At 33.3% G+C, this 8,310-nt stretch overlaps 1 long non-coding RNA gene across 4 annotated transcripts; it reads right to left on the reverse strand.

Annotated features, from left to right (window-relative positions):
• Positions 1-679: 679 nt before the first annotated feature.
• Positions 680-6,975, reverse strand: LOC122308852. 4 transcript variants are annotated; one of them, XR_006242271.1, is made up of 5 exons: positions 6,952-6,974; positions 6,171-6,272; positions 4,757-4,887; positions 3,406-3,421; positions 680-872 (listed from the first exon to the last, which is right to left on the reverse strand). It is a non-coding gene; the product is annotated as an uncharacterized LOC122308852 (long non-coding RNA). The 4 variants fall into 4 exon arrangements; XR_006242269.1 differs by having other exon boundaries at positions 5,022-6,272; positions 6,952-6,971; XR_006242270.1 differs by lacking the exon at positions 6,171-6,272 and having other exon boundaries at positions 6,952-6,975.
• Between the last annotated feature and the right edge of the window lie 1,335 nt (positions 6,976-8,310).

An 8,310-nucleotide genomic window follows, 5' to 3' on the forward strand; every position in this document is an offset into this window, starting at 1 on the left:
ACTTTCAAAAAATGATCTTGTGAGAGGTTTACCAAAAATATTTTTTTTTTTCTTGAATGTTCTGCTATGACTGTTGTGGAAGTTAAGGCTTTAGCTATCCTCCGAGGTTTGCAATTCTGTATCCATCTTGGGATTAATAACCTGGTTATTGAAAGTGATTCTCAGTTGGTTCACTACAAGAAATAAGATCATTTCCGACGACCAAAATACCTAATTTAGCCGCTATTAAGCATTACCGGCTATATATATTTGCCACCGAATAGCCGCTATTATAGAGTCAAGAATGCATTTTTCTGGCTACTTTTGAAATAGCCAAAAATACATATTATTTCCGACAATAATAATAGCCGCAAATATCAGAAAATTTGTCGCAAAAAATGTTGCGAAGATCCATCATCTATCGCCAATTTTATTTGCGGCTATATATTTTTCGCCGGAAATAAGTTGTTGCAGCTACGATTTTTAGCCGGAAATAGTTACTGGGCTGTTGGATTTGGCCAAAAATTTTATTCCGACTGACTATTTTCGCCGGAAATGCTTGAAATCTCAGCATGCTTTTTTGGTTCCTACGTTATTTTTTCCCTGATAGTTATTTATTTTATAATAGGTACTTACTTGTTAATAAATTAAAAAACATTATATTTGGAGAAAGTTATATGTACTAATAACATCATTAAGATAAACTCAAAGTACATATTTGAAATTAACCACTGCCAATGTTTTAAGTTTTACACCATTCCATCCAACATATCACAATGGAATATAAATTTACAAGTGAAATTTTTTCTATATGAGTTGAACTTTGATTCCATCGATCTTTGACAGCTTCTGAAATGTTTTTGCTCTATATTTCTTGATATCTTGGTTCAATCCTATAAGAAACATAAACAAAAAATAAATCATGAGGTTTTAGATTTATATTAACTACCATAAACAAAAAAGTTACAAGAAAGACCATCACTTTATATTTAGTTCAAATAAAGCAGTAAAGAACCTTTATATCACAACTATACATTGACAAGTTTCAACTTACACAGTGCCTGTTGATGGCTTGCAAAATTTCATATTGCAGATTTTACAAGTTCGCTCGAGCGGAGGCTTTTGGCCGCTCGAGCGAATTCAGGCAGATTCAAACGCTCGACTGCCGCTCGATAGGGAGCTCGAGCGGGTTGCTGAAAAACGAAGATCGCTCGAGCAGAGACATTGGCCGCTCGAGCGAAATCAGGCAGAGTCGAACGCTCGATGTGCGCTCGATAGGACGCTCGAGCGAAATCAGGCAGAGTTGAACGCTCGACGCGCGCTCGACACCCCGCTCGAGCGAACATCGTATTTTGACAGATTTTAGGTTTTCCGCCGTGGGACCATATAAAAGCCAATTTTCACTCTAGAGCCGCGAGTTTTGACTGGAGAACACTCTTTGGGAGAGCAAAACATAGCTAGAGGGATTCAAATCATTTGTTTTGGAGACGGAATTCCAATTTATTGCACGTACGTTGGATTCATACACGAGTACGGACGGGAGAAAAGCGTTGAATCGTTCCCTTGAGCTTTTGACGACGAGTTGAGGCTGCAAGGAGGATTTTTCAGTGTTTATTTTCTTCTTCCCATCTTCTCAGAACAATTATGGTGAATTCGTTTATGTTGAATTCCATTTCTAGCATGAGCTAATTTTTCCTTATTCTAGGAAAACGATGTAACCTATTTCCGAACTATGCTTGTTTGTCCATGCTAATTTAATGCAATTCTCTCTTTGTTTATCTGATTTATTCTGAGTTTAATGCTTCTAATTAACTGGCCATTGATTAGATGATTATTAATCTTGTGATTTGCTATCGAAAGAGGGAATCATAGGGTAGATCTTGGATATTTCAGCATAGGTAAGTATAGAGATCGAAAGACTTGTATGAACCTGTGTAGTAATTAAATCATTGGTCTTATTGCGTTCTTGATTATTTAATTTGCATACTCTTGTGTGAATTGATAAACTAGAATCACTTCCAATTGACTATCGAAAGAGGCTTTTGGATGAATTAGAGATTTGCTAATAGACAAAAGAGGTTTAAGTTAAATTAGCTGGATGAGAAAAGCATAGTGAAGAATTATGGTGAAATTGATTTCTTAGAAGTTTTCTTCCCCATTGAATTTGATCTTTGAAAGTCAGTTTTATTTTCTTTGCTTATTTCTCTTTGAGTTGATCTAAGTTTATTTGCAACTACAAAAACCTTAGCGATTCCTCTAGATAAAATTGAGATTAGTATAATTTTGGTATTTGGCAAGAGTAAGGTACCAATCCCTGAGGACGATACTCTACTTATTACTTTACTATAAAACTACGATACAGTGCACTTGCAGTTTTGCACCGGTCACCTGTGCACTTCACGACTATAAATATTATTTATATATATTGACCATATAATATGTTAATTGAAGCGTACGTGATTCCATTAATCATATATAATAATAGCAAGAAAATATTAGTATCAGATGATAAATTAATAAATTAGCTTAGTATATAGTAGGTAAGCTGGGACTATATATATATATTAATCTAGCATATAGTCATTTGTTTGTTATGATCATGATCTCAAATCTTCTTGTGATTTTCTCTCTTTGTGATTTTCTGTTTAGGGATTATTATATTTATATATATATATATTAATCTAGCTAGTAGTAAGCTGGGACTATCTCTTTGTGATTTTCTGTTTAGAGATTATTATATATATACAGAGATTATATATAGGAGATTGTTAGAGCCACAGAGAGAGTGTCACGAGAGTTTCTATGGATCCAGAAGTGTAATGCCTAGGCAATGGCTCTTTTCCAGAGGACATGCATGCAGGTGGTTCCTAAGAGAATGGCGTCAGATTATTATGACTTCTTGGTCTAATACTATTAATTATAACTAGCCATAGATAGAGCCTGCATAAATCAAACAACTGGTCGCCTCTACCTTCATAAAGTTGGACTGCTATGATAATGAAGGTGCAAAAATCGAAAACAAAATAGAAGAAAAAAGAAGCAGAAACTTGCATGGAAAGAAGATTAAGCTTTAAGTCCAACATTAGTCACAAATATGCAATGCAATTCAGAATAGTTTTGAGTTAAGTCAAAAAACGTGACTCTAACAAGCAATCTTAAATACTCTATAAGGGAGGAGTAGTAGTAGTTGCTAGGTTTCTATGAGGGAGCATCCGTGCAGAGTTAAATAATCTTTACACAAGCCACATGCATTCAACTATAATTAGGGTACACATTCACCAGTAGTACTGATAAAAAATTAATTTTGTATCTATCCCAATTAATACTTTGTTGATGGGTAATACACAAAGAAGATATACATACACAATATGGCTAAATAACACAAGTACAATATGGTTAAATTAGATCTAAGAATATGGCACTTACTTTGAGAATAGATATCCTTCTGTTACCCAGATGACTAACACAAGAGGGGGGTGAATTGAGTTGTATTAAAAAAAATAACAATTACAAATCAAATATATAATATAAAATATAAACAAAATATGAAATAATAATAAATATAAAGAGTAAGGGTAAGAGAGAAGCAAACTCAGTATGTTAACGAGGTTCGGCCCCACTGCCTACGTCCTCGCCTCAAGCTACCCCTTGAGGATTCCCAAATTCACTATTCAACCTGCTTCAGGTGGAGATAGAAACCTATTACACCTTTAAACAACACCGCTACAAAGGATCCGTGTAGAACACCCTCTACACTTGCAATCACCTTACACGTAATGATTCAACTATTCCCCATGTAGAATACTTTCTACACGCACAAGGGTTATACACACCCTTTTTCAGATACAAAAGCTGATAGTGGGTAGGTTATCAGAAAACACTCCTCAATGAGTGAAATAAGAACAATACAGCGCAAACTATATCTCTCAAAATGAATAAAGATTAATGCTCAATGCTTAGAAAAAAGAGAATGAAAGCTTTGAATGAATGTTGTATGCTCTTGGTGTTGTAAATGTGAAGCTCTCAAATGATCTATTTATAGGCATAAGAGACTTCATATTCAAATTTAAAAAGATTCACATGTCAAAGACAACATCATTCACTTTTTCAAAAAATTCAAATAAAAGGTTCTTCTTTTTCAATTGTCAAAGACAACATCATTCACTTTTTTAAAAAAAATCAAACCTAATCTTTTACTTTTGGCATATGACAAAATGAGCACACTTTCCTTTTCAAAAAATTCAAACCTAATCTTTTACTTTTTGTATATGACAAAATGAGCACACTTTACTTTTCAAATTTTTCAAACAAAATCATCTACTTTTTGTATAAGTCTAAATCACTTTTGAAAATATTCAAATAAAACATGCACATGTGAAAGATGACAATCAATCATCTTTAATATTTTCAAAGTGCAACCCTTTAATCAAGGCATGCACATGCAAAAGATGACAATCAATCATTTTTCAAAATTTTCAAATTTAATTTTCAAAAATATTCATGCACATGTGGAAAATGTATTTTAATGCTTTATGATAAAATATTAATTTTGAGCATTAATCCTAATTTCGAATTTTGAAGAGATTTACAACATTACTTTATAATTTTAATGTGAACTTGTTCCCTTCTTGCTCATGCTTGTTTCCTTGATGTGCTTGACTCCATTGTGTAGACAACTTGAGCTTGAGACTTCTTTATTCTTTGAATTCATTTGTTATCATCAAAATCCATGTGTAAATATATAATTACTCAAAACTTGAAATCTTGGGTTCAACACCTTCAACATCATGTTTTTCACATGTAATGTTCCAATTATCACGATAAGGCCAACACACATTCTCTCATATGATTTTCCTTCATACAACCATCTGACAAGAACAGATTCAAGTGCAAGTAAAATTCTGAACCCTGAAAAAAGAATAGAATAATAATGAATGATAGATAAAAAGCAAAAAGTAAGAAGAAGAATAACTTAGAAGGTACAGTTCAGTGTTGCACTAATAATCATATAAAAAATTGCTATGTATGTATTGATAACTTACCTTGTTGTAGCAGTTTGACCGGATACTAAAGAACCAATAACTTCCAAGTGACCAGTTGGTGGCAAGAGAAATGTACATTGGCATAAGCTACAAAATATGGTCAAAACCTAACAATACACTACCTAATAAATATATGATTTTCTTCCAAACCAATGCTGGTGTCAAGTGGACACTGGAAAGTAAAAGAAAAAAAATAAAATTTGAGAGTTTCAAAGTAGGAATCATTTATTTATTTAAAAACAGGACACCCAAAATATTTCAACATTTTGACCTGCATGGTTAAAAGCCTAGCTACACAGAAACAAGTAGCTGGTTTTCAGAACATTAATACTGACGAGAGAAGTCTACTTAATTAATCATGCTGAGATCTTATTTCTTGTCTTGTATTCAACATATTGATATGATCAGTTTCTGCATATACGAAGTTGGAAACAACCAAGATAGATCATAGCCAGCTATTCTTGACTAATTAATTAATTATTTTTTTATACAGGGAAAGAGTGAAACCAATAGCATGCAGTAACACAAGCAGAACTATATATATATAGTTGTGTTCTTGAACCACCCCATGTGTATATATATGTATGTATGTATATAGCTAGCTAATTTTGTAGCTAGTCTGGGTCTAGAACCACCTAATGCCTACCAGGTTTTATCCCTTCACAGTTGGAAAACCAATTAGCAATATCAAACAACCACCAACGTAAAGGTAGTCTTCAATATTGGTTGCCTAGCTACTTTAAAAACCCATCTCCAAACCCATGAATTGATCATCAACGTCAACATTCTAGTGGATATATAGTGAAAGACATATAGATATAGAGATATATTTTCTACAACACTCATTTTATATGTATATTTTTCTTTCACTTAAATCCATTAAGAACTTGAGCAAATTTTTTTTTCTTAAAACTTTTTTGGTCAAACCACTAAAAAGCTACCGGAAACAGACTGTAATTGCATTTTCATACAGCTGCAAAAGTAAACCACTAAAATGCAAACTTTTTTTTTTCTTTTTTCTTTTTTCTTTTTAAAGATAGAATGACATTCATATAATCAGGTACAATGTTGGTATTCAGCCAGTACATGAGCAGAAATAAATATAGGAGTAGAATCATTATCAATCAATTCTATTGTAAGAGAAACAACCTCTCTAGCAAGAATATGAGCTACCCCATTGACATCTCTTTTTGTAGGAATGAAGCACCATAGTTGCAGGACAATCGTACCAGCATCCGCATAGTTTCCATCCTAACATTCCATTCAAACTTTTATAGCATTCATTTAACAAACCAATCTAGACTTATACACTTTAGAAATTGAAAGGCTCTTTTGTTTATGATAGAAGTATTAGTCGTCCAGACTGGGAAATAACTAAAACTTCCTACTCATCACCATAATTTGATAGTAATGGAAAAGTATTCAGATTTTACGAAGAGGCACGCTAGATTGAAGACTATGCTTCACGTGTTTGTACTTTTAAATGACATGTAAAACATGGTGGAACCATTCAAATTATCCTGATGCATCATGTTTCTTATACGCTTATTCATACATTTGTTTAACCTAGTTTGATGTTATGCAAACGAAATAAGGGGAAGAAATTCAAAATTCCCTAATTTTGAATCCTGTTTCTTTCTCTAAGCAACCAAACAGAGGAATCCGTAGCAACGCAAAAACATCACCAAATTCATGAGTTTTTCCATTTTTCCCCTTTTATAACCAAATCTAACAATCCATCAGAGTTTCAACGAGACTTAATTTTAAAATCAAAGACAAAAATGTAAAACAACTAAACTCTTTACATCTATCAACTCCAAAGTTACAACCGAAATGAGCGAGACTAAGCGGGCACAGAGAAATGAATGAGAGTTACAGAGAGAGAGAGAGAGCGAGTGATGGAGTCAAAAAATTTTAAACGGAAACTCACCGGCGAGAAGACGGCGAGAAGACGACGATAAAATGGCAGCGCTATTTTAGCCGGAAAGCCCCCTGTTGAACCAGAGAGAGAGAGAGAGAGAGAGAGAGAGAGAGAGAGAGAAATAGAGGGACAAGAGGTCCCGCGTGGGAAAATAAGGGGGGAAGTAGAAAAGTTATTAAGGCAACTCAAAAGTCGCCGTAATAAGGAGAAATTTTCGCCCTAATAAAAATTTGTAACAGCGACAATGTTATTAGGACGGTATATTCTTACACGATGGGTTATTTGTGGCTACATTCTTTTCCGGCTCACTAAAATAGCCGGAAAAAGTCAATATCTCCGGCTACTTTTTTTATTGCCACAAACATTTTCCCAAAATTTAAAAACTGACTTTTTGCGACAATAATTTGATCGCCGGAAATAAAAATAGCCGCAAATACCCTTTTTTCTTGTAGTGGTTGTCACTGAGTTCAATCAGCAAGGCCCTTCAAAGGCTACTTTTGGCAATGTCATTCGTGAGACGAAGGATTTGATGTCTCGGTTCAGTATCTGTGATGTGCAACATACTTATAAAAACTGCAATGTAGCAACTCATTTACTTGCCAAATATGGCTTAAGTGTTCATAATGTTAGCTTATGGTGGGGTGCATACCCTGGTGTAATTTCTAATGTTCTTTGATCTGATTCTAATACCTTGTAAGCTTTATTGTTAATGAAGTATGTTTCCTATCAATAAATAAATAAATAAATAAATAAATTTTCTTAAAAACAAAATTTATGATGCATGCCAATTTGGTAAACAAACAAAAACTTTTTTTAAAATCAAGAAACATATTTTCACTACTAGACCATTGCAATTGATACACATGGATTTTTTTGGACCAAATAGAGTTATAAGTCTATGAGGAAAATATTAAACATTTGTTATTGTTAATGATTTCTCTAAATATACTTGGGTCATCTTTCTTACTCATAAAGATGAGGTATATAATACTTTTACCAAGTTATGCAAAAGAATTCAAAATGAAAAGGGTTATACTATTTCAAGTATTCGAAGTGATAGGGGAAAAGAGTTTGTTAATAAAAATATTGAAACATTTTGTGATGAAAATGGTTTTGTGCATAATTTTTCTGTTCCTCAAATCCCTCAACAAAATAGGGTAGTAGAGAGGAAAAATATATATTTTCAAGAGATGGCAAGAACAATACTCAATGAGAACAACTTACCTAGTTATTTTTTGGCTGAAGCGGTAAGCACTGCGTGTTATGTTATAAATAGAGTTATGCTAAGGTCTAAGTTAAATAAAATCCCCTATGAGCTTTGGAATGAGAAAAAGCCCAACATTGATTACTTTCATGTATTTGGATGCA

The sequence above is a fragment of the Carya illinoinensis genome, chromosome 1 (genome assembly GCF_018687715.1).
Source record: "Carya illinoinensis cultivar Pawnee chromosome 1, C.illinoinensisPawnee_v1, whole genome shotgun sequence".
Classification (NCBI taxonomy): Eukaryota; Viridiplantae; Streptophyta; class Magnoliopsida; order Fagales; family Juglandaceae; genus Carya; species Carya illinoinensis.